General features: G+C 36.3%; 1 pseudogene across 1 annotated transcript; it reads right to left on the bottom strand.

The window, feature by feature from the left end:
- Positions 1–13,948: 13,948 nt before the first annotated feature.
- On the bottom strand, positions 13,949–19,581 carry LOC148207882 (laccase-4-like; annotated as a pseudogene). Its single transcript, XR_015787604.1, has 5 exons — positions 19,437–19,581; positions 16,744–16,988; positions 16,499–16,627; positions 15,161–16,079; positions 13,949–14,452 (listed from the first exon to the last, which is right to left on the bottom strand). The product of XR_015787604.1 is annotated as a laccase-4-like (transcript).
- Between the last annotated feature and the right edge of the window lie 318 nt (positions 19,582–19,899).

Raw genomic sequence — 19,899 nt, 5'->3', positions numbered from 1 at the left:
CTTCGTGGTTTATGATCTCGAACACGGCCTTCTTCTAAGAAAGTAGCATTTGTCGATACAAACACTCTGTTTTCTTTATGATCGAAGAAGAGACCACCTCTCGTCTCTTTAGGGTAACCTACGAATAGGCATACTTTTGAACGAGGTTCCAGTTTCTTCGGGTTAGTCATGAGCATGTGTGCCGGGCATCCCCAAATGCGAAAGTGACGTAAACTAGGTTTACGACCCTTCCACAGCTCAAAGGGTGTTTCAGAAACACTCTTTGATGGAACTACGTTCAAAATATAAACTGCAGTCTCCACTGCATAACCCAAAAACGAGTTAGGCAACTGAGCATAGCTCATCATTGGTCGAACCATGTCCAACAGGGTTCTATTTCTCCTTTCTGATACACCGTTTTGTTGAGGTGTACCAGGGGCTGAGAGTAGGGACGATATTCCATGTTCTATCATATAGTCCTGGAATCTCAATTCCATATACTCTCCACCCCGATCTGATCGAAGTGTTTTAATGGTTTTACCTAATTGATTTTCAACTTCAGTCTTGTACTCCTTGAACTTTTCAAGGGCTTCAGACTTATGTTGCATTAGGTATAAATAACCATACCTTGAATAATCATCGATAAAAGAGATGAAGTATTCATACCCTCCTGGAGCTCTAACATTCATCGGACCACAAAGGTCTAAATGTATAAGTTCTAAGGGCTCTTTGGCTCTATAACCTTTTCCAGTAAAAGGTCTTTTAGTCATTTTGCCTTCAAGACAAGACTCACATGGTGGTAAAGAATCGTCTTCTAACTCACTTAGAATGTCATTCTTAACCAACCTCCCAATCCTATTGAGATTAATGTGACCTAATCTTAAGTGCCAAAGATAGGTATCTTCCTTTTGAGAAACTTTTTGCCTTTTATTTTGAGTTCTAGCATTTTTAAACAACTCGGTATTTAAAATTGCTTTAGTTATGGTTGGTCTTAGCACATACAAGTTGTTTTCAAGCAAGCAGAACAAATATTAACACCTTTTCTCGAAATGAACGCTTCATTCATATGAAAAGAAATTGAATACATATGTTCTAACAAACAAGAAATTGAAATTAAGTTCCTTTTAATTTTAGGAACAACATACACATTATCTAATAATATATACATATTCTTATTTGTAAACAACTTGAGCTCCCCTACCGCCACAGCTGAGACGACCTCTCCCGTTTCGACCTTGAGAGTCATCTCTCCGGCGTCAAGCTGCTTCCAGGAACTAATTCCCTAAAATGAAGAACAAACGTGATTAGTGGCTCCTGAATTCAGTATCCAGGCGGAGTCATCATTCTCCACTAAACATGTTTCCAATACAAGTAAATCATATTTACCTTCGTTGGCTTTCTTCTTCTTCGGCCAAGTACTTTGGGCAGTTGAGCTTCCAATGCCCGTCCATGTTGTAGTGGAAACACTTTCCTTTCTCTGCAACCTTGATCTTGCCTTTCTGGGCAGCAGCAGCTGAGTCAGGTTTAGACCCTTACCAGCAGCCTTCTTCTTCTTAAAAGTCTTACTTCCAGAAGAAGAGAGCGCAGACCTGGTTCCAGAGGACGATCCTCTGCTGAACCTCTTTGAGGTGGCAACATTTGCCTCCCCTTCTTGTCCCTTACATTTCATAAGAGACTGGTAGGTCTGAAGCTCGTTTAGGAGCGTGGTAAGAGTGTACTCCAGCTTATTCATAACCGTATTGCTGCGGAATGGAAGGAAACTTTTCGGAAGAGATTCCAGAATAAAGCTGACCTGACTCTGCTAGTCTATGACGGTCCCGTTCGACTCAGCCACGTTGAAGTGGACCATCAGGTTGAGAACGTGTTCTCGCACTGATGAACCCTCCTTCATGCGGGAGTTGTAAATGAACTTAAGGGCTTCATGTCGAGCTTGTGAGGACGGTTGTCCAAACATGCTCTGCAGCGAGTCCATGATCTCCTTAGCGGTGACCGTATCCTCGTGCTTCTTGGCAAGCACATCAGATATGCTCGCCAAGATGTAGACCTTAGCCTTGTCATTGGCCTTCATCCACCTGTCATAGGCGTTGCGCACCGCCATGGTGGCGTTAGGCGCAAGAGCTTGAGGACAATCCTCTTGCAAGACGAACCTAAGATCATCTATCACGAGAATAGTATTTAGGTTTGACTTCCATTGTTTGTAATTTTCACCATTAAGTCTTTGCGCGGCTAAGAGTGCAATAATAGAAGTAGACATGCTGAAAGTAAAAACAAATCTATATTAGTTTCATGCATTAGCCTTTTAAACCCAATCAAAATTTAGCAAAAGTAATTAAGCACCCTAACAAAATGGTTTTGCAACGACGCTTTAGTGATTTAGAGCAACAGCCACCGTAGGGCGGACATGTACTCCTTCACTGAATTGAGACATTCTCAACTAAATTTTACACCAGAATAACTCTTATTCCTATAAATTTTAGTCATCGTTTATTTGGTCAGAAAATTGCTAACTAACTTAACAACTTCTCGTAAGTGTGACCCAACATTTTCAGACCTCAGAGGTCCACCCCAATAATCATGCCGTAGGGAAGGAAAATATTGGAGCAAAACCTAAGAGACTCCTATCCATTTCTGGAGTTTGCCTTGATTTTGATTCTCATACAATGAACCCTCTGTAGGGATGGTCGCTCCAGGACGACACGCAGGTCATGTATGAAACCGCACGGTGCAAACCAATGGTGGAGACCGCAGGATGTGTTGTCACACGTCCTTCTCCCACTTACTATGAACACTATCTCCATTCACCTCGATATTGAACCATGCAAACACCTTCCGTAGGGAGGCCACGCCCAGGACGACACAAGGCCGAGCATGGAACTCACAGCGTGAATTTAAAGGAGAACGTGAGAGAGAGAGTAAAGTATGTTATATATACTTTGTATATCAAATATATACGTTGTATATTACATATTCTCTTTTGCTCCCACTTAGTATTCTAAGACTAAGGTATATTACTTAGATAAATTCCGGCTAAGTGAAATTAACTAAGTGTATTTTTAGTCGGCCCAATATAACTATTATATCGGAAGTTGTACAAATGTTTTAGTTTGTTAAACACTTTAATGAACCAACGACATTATTGCTTGTATATAAAATATTGACTAATTCAACCCCCAGGTCAGTTCCCAAGTAGAGGTGTTCCCTTACGGTCAGCTTAAATACCTCAGCCTAGACAGAACTTTCCTCAGACAGGGTTCCCTTATAGACAACATTTATATTTGGTCTTTTTTTTATTTCATTTTAAACCTAGTTAAAACAAAATAAAAGACTACCCCCTAATTACATTAGAAGATATAACCTAAGGTCTAATTAATTTTAAACTCCTTTAAAATTAATTAACTTAGACCTTATGTTTGCATGCAACTCTTTATTATAGATTTTAATTTCTATCTACCGCATTTTATAACTCTTATAAATTTTAAGAAGTTAAAACTATAAACATGCATTGAAAGCATACATTAATATAACAATTATATTATCCAAAATAATGTCATGCTCAATGCAACTTTATTTTCATCTAATTAATACAACACTTATATTAATTATGAAAATAAAACATGCATTCATATATTATAACATTTATAACTATATGATGCATGACGATACATACATACTATATATCAAACATACATATTATGCATGTAACCTATGGTGAGATTTTAAAACTATATGGCATACAATATGCAATATGATTTTAATTAAAATACACATTCATAATGCATAAAATAATTAAATAGCAAAGTTGGAACGGTTTTTGGCACCCTAAGAAAACGAAATAATACAAATAAGAAAACCGACTGCATCTGCCCTCGAACCGCGAACCGGAGCCTCGGAACTGCGTCGAAAACACCCGGGACAGCGCCTCGGCGCCTAAGGGCAGCGCCGCGGTGATACAGTGCAGCGCTGTGGCGCTCTGTGCTGTCCCGCAACGCCATGGCGCTGCTGCATAGCGCCATGGCGCTGTTTGCGCAGTCTGCTTCGTCTTCTTCGCTGTTTTCTGCAATTTTCGCCCAATCCGACGCCACGAACGACTTTCGAGCGACCCAGACTTACAAAAACAATACAGAAACTAAATGCCCAAAACACCGGGCCCTTACATGATCAAATCACAAAGTAAAACACTATCTAGGTGCCAAAAACCGGAAATTTTCCAACCCGCAAACCCATATTTCGAAAATATGAAATCACCCACCAAACTTAACGATTTTGATCCCAAAAAATCAGAACTACAACTTGGCTTTGATACCAATTCAAGGGATGTGAATCCCGGAGCGGAAGCGGATTTTCGTTGCTGATATTAGGGATACAAAATCAAAATTGAAAGAGGGAAAATACAGAGGAAATACGAACCTTTGAAGAACGTTTCTTCAATGAGTTTCCCTCGAACACCACCACTGTGTCTTCCTCGCTATCCTCTTGGGTCTCGGGATCGTGCTGGTGGGAGCAATCCTTTGGAATGAGAGGGAGAGCTTGAGAGAGATCTTCTTGATTGAGAGAAAAATGGTTGGGAGTTGTTCTTCTTCCGTTCTGTGTTTTGTAGAACTGCAAAAATAAACAGAAGCAGTGACGTGGGGTAACTCCCCACGTCACACTAACCTCCCACACCCCTGCAATTTTGCACGGGAGTTTAATATTAATAATATTAATAATATATATATATATATATTTATATAATATATATATAATAATTAATATATATATATAATTAATTAATATAAATAATTATTAATCAAATTAATAATTAATAAATATATATATATACATAAATAATTAACACTTAATTATTTCTTATAAAATTAGAATCATATTCTAAAACATTTCTCTCGTATAACCTATAGTTTTAATGTACATCTTATGCACATTATTTTTAACCTATAGTTTTAATATGAATCTCATTCATATTAATTTTATTTGAATCTCATTCAAATAATATCTCTCATAATATATAGTTTTAACTATATATTATAATGTATCAATATACATATAATCCTTTAAGTAATTTGAACAATTCAAATTCTTCCAAAAAATTTGATCCTCGTTTTACCCGTTATGAGCTAGCAAGGGGACCTAATGGACCTACAGATCCGAAGCTCCAACGATGCAAGATTAATCGGTCAAACTCATTGACCGAGTTAATCTAAATTCGTTAACTATAGGTCATTCCACTAAAGACCCGCAGTTGCACTCTTCTCACTGCAGAATGTTTTCGTGTCCATGGATATACGACCATTAATGACGAGTCAATCCTTCACAGTGTTCGTAACTCAAGTTGGGTCAAATTACCGTTTTACCCCTAAGTTACATCTTACTCCTTAAACACCACTGCTCCTCTAATGAACAACCCAGTTATGGTCCAACCAATAACCGGAAGTCCCTCTCGACCAATGAGAGGGTGGGGCCCCTTGTTCAAGTCCCGGAGTCAGCATTTAAGGGAACACTCATCTACTCCCCTAAAGTCGGGGAGGAGTGAATTCCATCTTGCGAAGTTATGTTCTCAGCTCTCCACTCGGTCTCCTCCCCAAAATGGTAGGAATATTGAGTCGGCGACTCGGGCCACTCTCACCCATACAGATCAAAGGACGAGCCCTCACGGGCAGGAGTCCATAACTCACTCAGGATTGAGAATGAGTTGCCTGGTCATCCTAAGAAATAGCAATATATTAGTTAACGGTGTTACGCCTAAAGATTGCCTATTTCGCAGTCCGATCTTATACAAACTCATTGTGTAGGATACCCCCACTCGCATGTCTCCACACAAACGACCTGGATCGAGTCGTCTGTAACCTTTATAGAGTGGGTCGTATCCATAGTGTTGTCAGGATAAGGTAACCAGCCTTATCCATATACTATAGACCCTTTAGGTTATTCACGGGACATTATCCATTCATATATCAGGGTTATATCAAATATAAACCCCGTATATCAACTATATACCCAGTATATATACTGTCCCGATTACATCATAAATAATCTTGGATGTTTAGTTTATTGGATTTTGGACAATGCAAAACTATGATTCAACAAAAATTTATTGCATAAAACTTTATTAAATAGACATTTGTTTTTACAAAATACAAACTACGAGTTTAGGGCAACACACCCAACAAACTCGTCATCTGAAGTAGTCCACTCAACGTTTAAACTACTACTGGACGCTATAGAAATGAAAAGACAAAGGAAAGAAAAATGTAGATTACTTCAGACGATGGAAATGAGCAACGTTCAAAGGGAAATCATAGGTTTTTATAGCCCTAGAATTGAAAGAGCACGATTCAGACCACTGGTCAAAAACCATCGGGCCGAGACCTGCTCAGTTACAAGAGAGCCGGAGACATCTCGGTCATGGGTCTAACCGAGATAGGTCATTACTTGATGGGACGGGTCATTCACGGGTATGACAAGGATGTGACAACACACTGTGTGATAAAGACGAGTCGGTCACGAGTTTATCGGGCACTGCACAAACCAGGAGTAATTAGTGACGACTCTCCTTATGAAAAATCCATGACCTAGACATTCCGACATTTACAAAAATACTCTCAAAATGATGAATCCAGACAAGTGGAAAGTATATCATCTCGAGAGTAGGGGCAACTATTTTGGGATCGGAATCGGCCAAAGAAATGGGTCGATACAGACCAAAGAGGCCCAAACCAAGCTACGTTGAAGGAAAGACCAAGCCGACCTGGGCTCAGCCCCGACCCCTACTCGGCCTGGGTCGAGCTCATCTTCCCTCCTCTCCCATTGGTTGAGGTGCCCCATTCATGAGTCCCTGTGATCCAACAACAACGAATTAGATGAACTCAACAAGAAAGTTCTAAAAGACAGAATTCTTATAAATAGAACTATTGGGTAAACCCTATAGATAAGTAAAAATACCCTAATTACTTTACTAAGTAATTCTACCGTAGCTAACTTAAGCATTGGAGCCTGTGTGACTGAAGTCACATCGATTTAGTGCTACTCAATTTTGCAGGTATTCAGTCCTGTGATCATCGAGTTTGGTGCAATTTTGGCGAGAACCAAGGAAGCCAAAATTCCAGCATCATGGAAGTTATCTTCCCTCTTTCTGTCGCAATGAAAACAACAATAAACATTGGCATTCCTTTGTTCCAAACACGTCAAACGAGAATGATCAGCTCCATAAAATCTACCAAATTAATCCTTTCGTTTGAATCCCTAAGTACAAAACGAGCCTTGATTGTTGACAAACTACAATAATGTCGAGAATTTAGAGAGTTGCCACAACCTCACAGAAAACTTACAACCCCAAAACACATGGAAGTTATCTTCCCCTTTCTGTCGCAATGAAAGCAACAATAACATTTGCATTCCTCTTGTTCCAAAGACCTCAAACGAAAACGACCAACTCCGTAAAATCTACCAAATTAATCATTTCTTTCCAATCCTTGAGCACAAAAATGAGTCTTGATTGTTGACAAATGACAGTAATGTCAAGAATTTAGAGAGTTGCCACAACCTCACAGAAAACGTGCAACCCCTCTTCCCTCTTTCTGTCGCAATGAAAACAACAATTTTGCACATCCACACCCTTTGAGCATATCTAAATTTCAGATCTTACTCGGAATATTCAACTTCCATAGCCCATTCCACCAACTAGCTTGCATATCCAATGATGACGAATCCAAAAAAATTAGGATTCTCCTTTGAGCTATTCTATATCCACTCTTCGCCAAATAACACCATTTTCTCAAAATGTCATACCAAGCTGTCTTCCCCATGTGAAGAGACTAAAGGGATTGCTAAAATGTGTTTAGCCTCGTCTTCTGATAAAATGTATTAGATAATATACTTGTGACACTGACCCCTCTTGATTTATCAAATGGCTAACCTTTGTATCAAGTGAAAGTCTAGGCAGTGATGAAATTTTAAGCAGAGGTTGGTTAGGCACCCAATTATCCTTGTAAATCATCACCTTCTCGTCGTTCGCAAACCTCCATCTCATCCATTCTTTCAATAAATCATGACCCTAAACAATGCTTCTCCATATGAACAAAGGGTTCCATCCTATCTTTGCAGACATAAAACCACAATCTCTAAAGTACCTTCCTTATAGAACTTGAGCTAGAAGGGAAGAACGATTTTTTTAAAATCCTCCACCTTGGTTTCGCCAGCAGAGCTTTATTAAAAAGCTCTAAAAGCTCTAGATCATGGAAACTCATCCCACCAATATACTTTGGTCTACACGTAGCTTTCCACATAGCAAGTTGTTTTAGCTCGTTTAAAAGCTTTTTAGAAAACTTGAAGCAAGACATATAATAGCAAGAATCAATAGCTTAAATTACCGCCTTAATAAGGATTTCCTTATAGAAAAAAGTTTACCTTTCCACCCTTGGAGGTTCTTCGACACCAAGTCTTTATTATAGTTGAAATTTGCACTGCAACACTACGGTAAAAACGAAATGAGGCCAAGATACTAGTGGTGGCAATCAGCTAGTCTCACTACTGATAGAGAACTGAGCAGAGATCTGTTCTCATTGCTGGCATTAGGCATAAGCGCAAGTATTGATTTATCATAATTAATGACTTGCTCTGAAGCGACTTCATACTGGTTCAAACAGTATTTAATAACCCTCCCTTCTCTCGTTGTAGCTTTAAAGAAAATGAGGTTGTTATTTGCAAAAAAATTAATGAGTAATTGAAGGACTCCGATTGCCAATAGAAAACCCCGACACTAAATTCACCTTCTCGGCATCCTGGAGTAAGCATGAAAGTCCCTCTTCACAGACAAAAAATAGGTAAGGAGATAAATGATCCCTCTGGCGGAGACCCCTTTAAGGAGACAGAACTAACACATCTCATAATTATATCAATCTAATTCCTATCAAACCTCATTATGGTCATAACGTCTTTCAAGAAGCTGTTTTGCCCAATCTTTTATTCCGAAGAGAATGAATGCACCCATAGCCTAAAATTGCATTATTCATGATATACCTTTCCGGAATAAAAGCACTCTGGTTGGTAGAAATAATGGAGTTCAAAATATTCTTCAACGTGTTAACAAACACCTTCGAAATCATTTTATAGCAGTTCGGCCTGAAATCAGCAACCCTCCTTTGATCTTTGGACTGTGGAATGAGAACAAGCATGGTTTATTTGACACGAGCCATATCCATTTTATTGTTGAGAATATTAGACAACAAACAGTGAGCTCCTTTCCCACAATTTGCCAGAAAGCTTTAAAGAAAGCTCCAGAAATCCCATCAGCCCCAGGAGATTCATTATGATGAATCTGACTAACTGTCGTATTGATCTCCTCTTCACTAAATCTCGTCAGGAACTTGTTGTTTACTTGTTGGGTGACCATTGCCTCAATATGCTGAGTTAATTGTTGAATATCAAAATTAGGAGGGGAGGTTGAGGAAAATAGATCTGAAAATAGTTTGAAATCATACCAGCTACTAGTTTCTGGTCAACTTCCCATCTTCCATTCTGATCTAGGAGTCCCTTGATTTTGTTCACTCGTTTTCTATGAGAGACCTTATTACGAAACCATTTTGTATTGCAGTTTCCCCACTTTAAGCCAATGTTCTCAGGACCTCTGCTTCCACTAGATTTCTTCTTCGAGAAGCAGCTGTTCGAGTTCGACTTCAGCACAATTTGACCCGTTCTGGTCAGTCCGATGAGGAAGATTCTGAATAGCTTGTTCTATTTGCATTTCAGCCACTTGAATTCGTCTTTTGTAGTTTTCTGTTCGATTGGAACATCAATTGGACAAGGACTGAAGGCAAGATTTTAGTTTGGCTTTTAGAGAACTAGGACTGGCATGGAAAGGGCTACTCTACCAACCATTACCCACAACTGCTTCACAACCCACATCTTTTAGCCAAGTTTCTTCAAACCGAAGAATTCTCTTTGATCTATTCTGCTTCTTTACAGCCTCAACGGCCACTTCTAACCTCAACAATCTATGATTAGAAGTTCTATAACCCAGATGCCTGACATTGCTATTAGGGAAAAGAGAGAGTTAAGTTGGGTTACAAAAAATCCTATCTAACCTTTCAAAAATAGTTTGACCATTTGACCACCTGTTGCACCACGTAAAAGGGTTCCAATAAACCCTATATCCATAAGGCTACAATCATCCACCATCCTACTAAAGTTGATAATCAACCTATCATCTTTCCTATGCCCACCTCTTCTCCCCATGTTCTAAAATGTCATTAAAGTCGCCCCCAATTAGCCAAGGTGTGGATAAACTACCCCTTAAACTCCTCATTAGATCTCACGATAACTTGCAACTCTCCTCCTCCGGGTAACCGTAGAAACCTGTCAGCTCCACTCATTTCTTTTGAAAAATGCACTCAACCATCATTGTGGTGGTTGGAAAAAGAATTAAGAGTAAAATTCACCTGCTCCTGCCATAACAATACCAAGCCTCTACTTCTACCCTGACAATCCACCGAAAAACAGTTCCTGAAACCGAGTTAGATCTTCAAATCTTGCCACTTGTCACTCATCACTTTTGTTTCGGACAAAAATAACACCTAGGGTTGCTACACTAAATTGTGCAGACTTCGTAATGTTCGAGTTTCTCACTACTAATTTCACTCACTGTCTCACTAGCTACTTTCTTTTGTTTACCTAAGCCTTGGGCAAAATATCATAGGCCTTTTCACGACTAGCCAGGCCTCTGTCCTGCCTTTTCCATGTTTGCTTGGCCCCCTTTCCACCTTTTTGCAAGGGCCCACCCCAATTGTGGTAATTATCCACCATGTATTTGGAATTATTCGTGGTCAAATGTCCCCTTCCTTTTAAATCACCTTCTAATTCAGCAAATAATTCAAATTCCATATAATCCGCATAGCATTAAATTCCTTGTTTTTCTTAATTGCCAAAATTTCTTCCCTCCCAGAAACATCAAGAGACATTGATTGTAAAAGTAAAGAGAGATCCACGATTTCTGCTTAAACTTGTGCTCTTTCCTCCTCCATGGTCGGATCCTCAGCCTCCCGGTGGTGCGCCGCCTCTTGGTACTTCGTGTCCTCCCCCGTCTGCCGCTGCTTAGGTAATGGTTCGTTGGTAGATCTTTAGTTGTCATCACTCTGCCTCCAAGCTCCCCGACCACCTCGACCTCCTTTAAGATGGTGACCCCTACCCGATCGACCTCCCCATATGCCCCTCCCATCATCCCCAATCTTAGATTTCTTTAGGATCGAAGCTCGTAGCAATTCGCCATACTGTTCGTGTTTTCCTTTATCCGAATTCATGTGTCGTTTATCATATTCTCTAGCAAAGTGTCCCAAACTTCCGCATTCATAACGAAAGTCATGCAAATGACACCAAACATTAAATTACTAAGTGATTAAATTTATTACAAAATATTTTTTCATTTCATTAGAGAGATTAGGGCTTCATGGAATGAAGGAAAGAAAAAGGGATGGAGATATGATTTTTGAGAGAGAAATAGATTTGAAATTGAAAAATCCCTAAATTACGTATGGTTTCCCTTGTTTACAAGGGTAAAAAGTGTTTTCTATCGTTAGAAACTGTGTTTTAAGTTTAGTTTACTGTCCATAATCTGTCATTTGGGGTTATCTTAGGTTATACATGCATATAGGACATGTTTACATGCTTTAGAGTTGATTTCTAATGAAAATTACAATTTTTGTGCAAAAAATACCGAGCTAGACGTCTGGAGCCTTCCCCAATTCCAAGAATGCCCTTAATGTAAAACGCAAGTTTTTATGTGTTTTGAAGCTCCCCCAAGTCTCTCCACGTGTCTTCCATGCATTGATGATAGTCAATTCAACCAACAACCCAACTAAAATATGTTGTAAAGGGATGACTCTCCATGAAAGTCTCAACCTCCTAACCACCTTGAAGTTCCTATAAATACAGCAGCTTCCCTCATTTTCAGCTTTCGACATTTTACTCTCAGCTTCTTTACGTTTTCCCTTTTAAGTTTTTAGTTGTTGTTTTAAACTTTGTTTATTTCAGGTTCATCCTTTATTTTCCTTGTTATTCTTAGATGGTAAGTTTGATCTTATTCAATTAAAATTCCAGCAAGTTCCTTGATATCCATCTCTCTCTCTACGAAGTTGTAATCACACAATCTTGTGGAATCGACTGAGTATTGCTCCTCAATCTTGAAAGAGAACGGGTTAGGGTCATTCAGGTTACAACTCCACCATTTTCAGCTTGTTTAAATTCTATCTATCTTTTAATCATGTCTCTTATTTCTATCAACGTTCAATTTTGTTTTTCATTTAAAGTTATGAATTAAATTTATTTTCCCAAGCCTGGTTATGGATGATTAGCTAAAGTTTTTAAAATTCAATAAGGCAAGAGGTGTTTTTCTCTTCTTTTATCATTTAAGGTTGTTTTACAAAGTTACAACTTGATTTGGCCAATTAGTGTTTTAACCAAGCATCAATACTGAAAGGGTTGATACATTTTCACAACTTTAATGATTTAACTTTGGAGAGAAATACTTTAGACATAAAGATTTCGCTCGGATAGCCTAGACATAGGACCTCGACCTAAAGTTATGGTTTGTTTTTATTAAATTAAGTTCAATTTTCTAATAGACATAGTAGGGATGAACTTATACCTTCAAAATCACTTAGACATAAGAAGATGGCGAAGCAAAATCGATGAAAAAATTAAGAGGCACATGGCGCCTAGTTGGAAAAAGTTGTCGTATTTTTAGCTAATTCGAAGTAACGGGACTGAGTTTATTGCACTAAGTCTTAAAATACCAAAACCAACATTATCCTTGATATTTGCTACCCCAAATTCAATTGCAAAGTCACCAATCAACATCATTTTCATTAGAAAGACCTCATTTGTCTCTGAGGATCGATACTCGGAATACTTATTTCGTTTTACTACTTGGACGGGTGTACACTTGTGCTCTATCATTTATTTTCATTCCAAAATCCCAAACAACACACACAGAGATTAGGGTTTCATGGAACGAAGGAAGGAAAAAAAGGAGGGAGATCTTATTTTTGATAGAGAAATAGATTTGAAATTAAAAAAATCTCTAAATTAAGGATTTTTCCATATTTTGAATTTTTTCTTAATTGTTTATTAAATATATATTTAAGAGGGTAAATTTGTAAAATTCTAGAGGGGTTCTATCTTAACCATTTTAAGACAAAAGTATAAAATCTCGAACATTAATCTATTTATGTAAATTTAAGTCTAGTAGTTTACTTATCCCTTGCAAGTATAACACTAATTTGCAAACGGGTCCTTAATGGTTTTGAAAGTGGCTGTATTTTATTCGCATGGTGCTCCTTCTCCCATAGCTTTTTTATACTGTTGAACTTGTATTGGTATTTTGGAAGCAAATATGAATTATTTTTATTAGTGGTTTTTAAAATTAAAAAAATAATAATAATAATCAGTTTCTTATTTGATTTTTAAAAAAAAAAAAAAATCAATCAATTACCTTTTCAAATTTCAGTAACTAATTTTGTTAGACTGGTGTATTTAATTTTAATGATTTTAAGGGTGTGTTTGAGAGTCTTTCCTTTCCATAAACCATGTTTGAAAATTAAAAGTTTGATTTTAAAAAAGTTTAAAATCTTTTGTAAGGCGTCACTTGGATGGTGATTTTGAAAAATTAATTATACTTAAAATTTTTTTTTTTCAAAATCACTCATTCTACCATCACTCTCCAAGGTGTGTTTGATCTCTTTCTAATTGATAATTACATAAATTCTTGGTAATCGAGATCACAAAGAAGTATTAAATCTTATTCTTAGGTAGCTACTCTAACTCTCTATACCCCACAAAATAGCAAAAATATCCTGCCTCCCAAAGAGTTTTGCCCTTATTCCAAAAAGGTGATACAACAAAACCTCCTCCACCATCGTCCTGTATTCTTCGTTTCTCGTCCTAAAGTCTCTAAAAGGCTCAAAAGATCACGCTCATGACATACTTGAGATGCACGTTGTTTCAAATAAATTGCAGATAAAAAGAATGTATGAAATAAAGATACTTGTCAAGAAAAGTCACTCAGGACTTTATACAACAATCAATCCTATAGTTTACAAATTTAAATTTACCTACCAAAAGGAAAAATAAAAAATAAAAGGAGCAAAATCTCCATTGTAGCATAGACTCATTCACAATTGAATCACCCGCAAGCCAAAATAACAAATGAGAGCCCAACAAGCTTTGAAAGAATCTCAACCTTGGCTTGAAATAAGCATCTGCTTTCTGTTGGCCCTATCAGAACTGTTGGTCTTGAGACACAGCTCTGAATCTGATATAGTACACTTCAGTTTCATTTCCAGATTTCTTCTGCATACCTAACAGTTGGGAAGGTCATTTGGAGGAGGAAGAAGAGACTCCTCTGGCCCTTTGCCATTGTCCACTAGAAATGCCATCTTCAGTCCCCATGTGGTGTGCACTTCCAAATGGCAATGCATAAACCAAACCCCTGCCAATATGAAGCAACAAAAACCCCACAAATTTCATGACATGTTCATGTCAATCAATAGATTTTAAGTTTTGTAGCATTTTCCCAATCATTTTCCTTCAAGTCTTTCCCGTCATTAAACATTGAAAGAAAGATGACGGTTGAATTTTGAATTTCAAAATGATATTCCGATGAGGTAGTTAGTTGTTAGTATGATAGAACTCAAACTAGAAATATATTGAAATATAAAAGATATAAGAACTACAAAAACTCCCAAGTAATTCTACGTACTTGGACCCTCCCCTCTCTTGAGTATTCTTACTCAAGCGTAAACCATACTCACCTATTGCCTATCTCACTCCTCACTCACTCTATTTATAACCAAACCTCCTAACAACTTTCCTAACCAATTTCTAATATACCCTTAATACTCTAATAATATCCTCAATTGTATCCTATTAGCAATCCTATCACGCTTCAAATGAGTACATTCTATATAAAAATAAGCCATATTTGATAAAACATGTTAGTTAATATAATGTCTTTTGATGATGCTGCATAATCACTTTGTCTATTAACTTTAACATCTTGTGACACTAAAGTATAAAAATCGAAACTTTTAAAAGGTTTAGAATGAAACTAAAGAAAAAAAACAAAAATATTGAAGACTAAATTTATACTTTGCGTTCATAAAATTGCCTCTAGTTTCCAGCAAAGTAAAGGTGTTACCTGGATTATCAGCCCGGAATCTGATAGCAACCCATCCCCCAGAAGGAACCCCAATTGTATTTCTCTCCACAGGGTCAATAAGATTGAATTTCTTGGGATCTTTCTTGGGATTGAAGTTCCCTAAGCCACTTCCAACAACAAAGAAGTTGAAACCATGAAGATGAACTGGATGGTTTTCTGGAGCTATCATAGCAGTATCTTGTAACACCAATTGAACCGTAGAGTTATAAGGTAGTCTGTAAAGCCTAGTCCCTTTGTCGTCTGCAAGTTACTCGGCTGCTTTCCCGTATATTGTATCTTATTGGTGGATTTGCAGGAAAGTCATCAGTAAAGACACCATTAATTTTGAAGTAATGAGCTTGAAGAAGTGAAATGGAAGGCATAACAAATGTCACATTGTTTATATCAGCCACCACTTGGTTGCCACTCGAGCATGATTTACAAGGATTAACTCCGAGGCCAACTGTGAAGAGCAAAGAATGATCAACTTCTAATGGGACTCTCGCTGGATAATGTTTTGAGTTCAAGCTGCGGAGGGAGTTTGTGAACTTTGTTGCAATGGGGGTGGCGTTTTGAGGAGGCAGGCCAGTGAAGCTGGTAGGGGTAGTAGAAAGTGTGCCTGAGTAATGTAGAGTGGCAGTGGCAGTCACATTATCAACCGCAACAATGGGGGTGTCCATAAAAGTTGATGCCGAAACCGCATACTTGCCGCTCTCAAGGTTGGCTGTCAAAAGGGCGTTTGTGGTTTGGCCCGGTGCTATGAGGATGGTGTCGGTGCTGAAGGGTTTTGTGTATGCGGCATCGACTTCGACCACAGTGAGCTTGTGCCCAGCAATCTTGAAGAAGAGCTCTTCATTCAGTGCAGCATTGATGATTCGCAACAAATATGTTTTACCAGGTTGTACTGGCACGGAGAATCCTGTGAAAACCAAATATGTCCTTAATCATATATTAGGAGTGTCAAAATTGCCGATGCCTCATTAACAGCTATGCGGCAAATCTTCATTTTAAGTGAGATTAAATATATCCTAAACTATTAGCTTTAACTTTTGGCTTTAGTATTAGTTCAACATGGTATCAGAGAGGTCCTATGTTCAAACTCTACCCTAACAATGTTATGCTCATGCTAATTTCTAAACTCACAAACAAGAGAGAGTGTTAATTATATGTATATATAAGATTTAATATAATGAAACTTATCAACTTAAGCTTTTGAATTTCGCAGAATTTTGAACACTATGATGAAGAATCCCTAACTTCTTTATGCTAAATGAAAACACCATTACCTCAAACAGACAAACCCATGCTCCTGAATTTGCTAATAATGCCTACATTTACCTCGTGTGAGACAACCATGGACAGGCCCAGGATGGCCATTGATGGTGTGAGCATCAGAGACATTAGGAGCCAAACCAGACTTAGTAGCCTCATTAATAACAGCTTCAACATCAGACTTCCACCACTCACCTAAAAGTAAAACAACCAAAAACAATAACAAAGAGTTGGTTGCGGCAATTCAACAAACACCTACAGTGCATTAGCCGAAAAGGGTGGAAATAAGCTCAATTAAAAAGGGCGAGTACCTAATACGAGAACGAGTTCCTTATGGGGCGTGGGGAATGGGTAAGGGACGCCGAGCTTGGGCAAAATGACGATTGCGCCGTAGAGAGTGGCTCTGAGCCAAAGAATATGGGCGTGCCACAGAAGAGTCCCTCTCTGGCCGGTGATGGTGAAGTTGTAAGTATAGCTTTGCCCGCGTTGGATTGGGCACTGCGTTATATAGGCTGGCCCATCTGCCCATCCCGTTCTCAGCTGTCTAATGCCATGCCTGTGTGACCAGACCGTTCAAAAGAGCCAAGTATTATCTTTTTTTCTACATTTTTATTACGATTTATTTCATAAATTTTAATTTCTAACGAAAAAGATCTTTTCCAAAGTTAAAGTTTCAACTTAGGTTAGGTAACAATTTACTCTTTGTAATTTATAAACGTTTGTCTCTCAACATTTTATCAACCTACATATTTAGAAACTCCATTAGATTTTAACAACATTTGTCACGATAGAGACCTAAATAAAGTATAAAGGCTAAACTGTTATAAATTAAAAGTACATTGACTAAATTGTTTACCAACTAAATTTTAGGGGCTAAATCGTTACTTCAATGAAAGTAAAAAATGAAAAAAAATGATTTTTAACCATATTTATATAATTTTAAAACTTTAGTTAAATTATAAATTTTATCCCCTATAATTTGGATCAACTGAAATTTAGTTCTTATGATTTTAAACTTTCAATTTGGTCCCCAAAGGCGGGTAGACTTTACAAATTGTCACTAAATAATGATAGAAAGTTTTGAAACCGTATGAGTTAAAATGAAAATTAACATAAATCACAAAGATCAGATTTGTTTAACTTAAAATTTTAAACTTGTCCTCATTAATGATAGTTTATATTTAGATAATCTTATTGAAGTTTACAAATTAAAAAAAAAAAAACATTAGTAGTCTAAATCATGAAGTTGTAAAAATGTGCGAATTCAATTCCTATTGAGATATGGAGAATTCGAACTCACGACCTCCTGATCGAATCTCATGATTAAGTTGGCAGTAATCTATTATAATTAATATGATCGTTTTATGAAAATTACACACGTCAAAGTATCAACCAATAGATTGTGAGTTCGATCCCCCCACCCCACATGTTGTACTAAAAAAAATAAAAAGAGATACAATATGTTACTAATTTTCCAGTCAATTATTTTGAAAAAAGAAAATAAAAATCTTATACATGTTTAATAATTACTCTGCTTTTCTTTTCTTTTTTTCTGAAAATACAAAAACTATATGTAAACTTGTTGTTTTTGTTTTGATTTCCACCTAATTAATAAGCTTTCTGTTTACTAAAAAAAATAATAACAAAAATAAGCTTTCTGATTCTAGGACAAAATTTTAAAACCATATATATTTTTTTTAACACTTAAAATTTGGCCAAAACGTGTAAAAATATTTCTAGAAAAAAAAAAACTTGTAAGTAAACAAATTCATTTGTTTAAAAGAATTAAAAATAAAATATTTGTAAAAAAGAAAAAAGAAAAAAAAAGCCTTGCCATTTGATGAAGCTAGCAAAATATAGTTTTATAAATTATTATTTGAGCACAGTTATAGCAATAAATCAATAATTAATTGTAAATATAACAATAAATTTTATGATTACAAATATAATAAAAATGGAGGCCTAGCCCAACGAAAGAAATGGAAAAACTGTTTATACCAATCGTATTGATATATATACCTAATATCAACTATATCAGTGATATGAAGTATATCAGTAACAATGACAAAATTGAAATAAAAAAAACGAATTTTATCATATTTGTAAAATCAACCGACTAATATTATAGTTATAAAGTGGTAATTATTTGCCATGAATGTTTAAGACCCGAGTAACAACGACCCATCAAAATTTTAGAATTGATATTATTACAACCTCCGAAACATGAAGCATGTAACACAAGAACAGGCTATATTTTGTTTTGTGTGTGTGTTTTTTTTTTAATCTATATATTTTGTTAATTTTATGGATAAATTTTGAGTTCCAGCTAAATTAAAAATTTATGAAATTGAAGACTTCAACTCAATTAAGTTTAGTTGGTAGGAAGATAGGATTAGTTGGAAGTTAGTAATTCAAATAGGAAAATTTGAATCAATTTTAATACAAATAAAGTTTTAGTTAATTTTGTTTGAATTATTTTTTTTTAATATAGAGATTCGAATCAATGATCTTTTATTGGAGATAAATATCATAATTAATCAATTGAGCTAAATTTATATTAGAAGTATTTAAATAAATAACATAAAATAATTATATATTTTCATATATATCAAAAAGTTTAAAAGAGAGAATTCAAAATCAAAACTCAAACTAAAATATATGTAAAATACACTAAAATAACATCATGTTTTTATTCGAAAAAATCCTCAATTCGACACTGTCAATTCATCAAAATAAAATTGGTCAATTTTAACAGGTAATTTTTTGCAATAGTAATTCAAAATTATTAATTACATAATAATAACTCAAACTTAAACTTAAAATTAAAATTAAGCTAAGAGCAAATTTAATACTTTAAAAAATAACTCAAATGAAAGGTGCCTTTTTCATTTTTTTTTTAATATTTTTTTTTCTTTTGAGTATAATAAATGTAGCGTATAGAATAGATGTCTTACCGATTATTTATACTAAGATTGATTGAAATATTCAATTGAGAGAGGCTGACCAATGGATGCTAACGTTATATGGGACATGGTTGACGACTTTGACCAAAACGGTGTCGTCTTCTCTGGCATAAATGGTGGGACCCGGGAACTTCCCATTACAGTAACTATGGGCTTACTTGAACAAAGCCTGGTAACTTTCTTCATCACCACCACCTGTTGTAAATTATAGAGGTGAGAATTTGAATCTATAATGTTTTAGAGTGAATAAAGATACTTTAATTATTTAAATATACAAATAATATACTTGAATTGTATAGGTAGAAGTTGATTGTATTAAATTTATTTTTTATTAAAATTAATGGTAAATCCATTCATTTTATGAAAAATAAAATTGATATTGAAATTATTTTTTTACAAAATACCCAATTGTGCGACAACAAGACGAACCAATACCAATCCAACTTCTTATTATCAACCAAAAAGTCGGAGATTCGAATTATCACTCCATATGTTGTTGAACTA

Source organism: Momordica charantia, unplaced genomic scaffold (assembly GCF_013281855.1).
Source record: "Momordica charantia cultivar OHB3-1 unplaced genomic scaffold, Mcharantia_2.0 BLBB01000040.1, whole genome shotgun sequence".
NCBI lineage: Eukaryota > Viridiplantae > Streptophyta > Magnoliopsida > Cucurbitales > Cucurbitaceae > Momordica > Momordica charantia.
This window is presented reverse-complemented; position numbering and strand designations above follow the sequence as displayed.